This window comes from Cebus imitator, unplaced genomic scaffold (genome assembly GCF_001604975.1).
Source record: "Cebus imitator isolate Cc_AM_T3 unplaced genomic scaffold, Cebus_imitator-1.0 Scaffold504, whole genome shotgun sequence".
Taxonomy (NCBI): Eukaryota; Metazoa; Chordata; class Mammalia; order Primates; family Cebidae; genus Cebus; species Cebus imitator.
In genome coordinates, this window is record NW_016107819.1 from 1 (window position 1) to 1,282 (window position 1,282).

The window sequence follows — 1,282 nt, forward strand, 5'->3', positions numbered from 1 at the left end:
CCTAACTCCGCCAAAAGCCCCTCTCAGGTGTATTTTTCTAAAACAAACCTGGAAAGGCCTATGCGTTATTTTTTGTTAGTAACTGTTACAGCTGCTATGACGATAATAATTAAGCAAAATGTTACAGTAATGGAGATTTTCTGTCCGATATTTTACTTTGAGGGTGTTATAGTGTATAGTCTTACTGCAAATAGTAGAGTGAGTAAAGCAATTTCTGCAAGAGTGGCATAGTAAATAATTTTTATTAAAAAGGTTTTAATATTTGGCTTAAAAGGAAAGGTAGAAATGAAAAAAAATTTGGTGAGGTAGGGATGAGATTGAGTAAGATGAGTAATTTTTACTCAATTATTTTTTATTATTTTCAGCTTAAGATATTTTATTTACATTAATATATAGGACATTTTTCTGGGCCATTAGGGGTTGCTTTCTTAGCTTTTTAGACTTTGATTTGAGTGTGGTATATCCAGGAGCTGATTTCTGTAATTGATATAATTTAAACTGTAGCAAATAATGAAAATTGAAAAACATTAGGCAAGACTAGAAATTAACAACAGGAATTTAAAAACTGCTATAGTTTTTGAAATGTAATTTTCTTTTTTCATTTTCCTATTTTTATTAAAAGACAAATTATGGTACGACTGGTTTGCTTTATTATACTTGGCTTAATTATTTGTGTACAGTGCAGCAACAATAATTATTTGCTACATAGGCCTTTTAAATTGGCTTTGTTGGAACTTTGTTTCATAGAAGAAATTTGAGATAAGACATTTTAAAGTCAAACCCAGCCATGGATTTGTACCATTAAATACCTATGAGTTGAGCAGATTTTTTTTTCTTAGATTCTAAGATAACTTGGGGTTCCTGACCTGTTAGAAAGTAACACTCTTTACTTACCACAGATTCAAAACCCTGTAAAGGGACTGTGTACACAAAATACGAGGCCAGTTTTTCAAGGGCTTTATTGGCTTTATGAGTTTATTTATTTATTTATTTTCCAAGTCAGAGTCTTGAGCTGTCGCCCGGGCTGGAGTGCAATAGCACAATCTCGGCTCACCGCAACCTCTGCCACCCGGGTTCAAGCGATTCTCCTGCCTCAGCCTCCTGAGTAGCTGGTATTACAGGCATGCACCACCACGTCTAGATAATTTTTTGTATTTTTAGTAGAGACGGGGTTTCACTATGTTGGCCAGGCTGGTCTTGAACTCCTGACCTTGTGATCCCCCCACCTCCGCCTCCCAAAGTGCTGGGATTACAGGCGTGAGCCACCTCGCGCCAGTTGTTT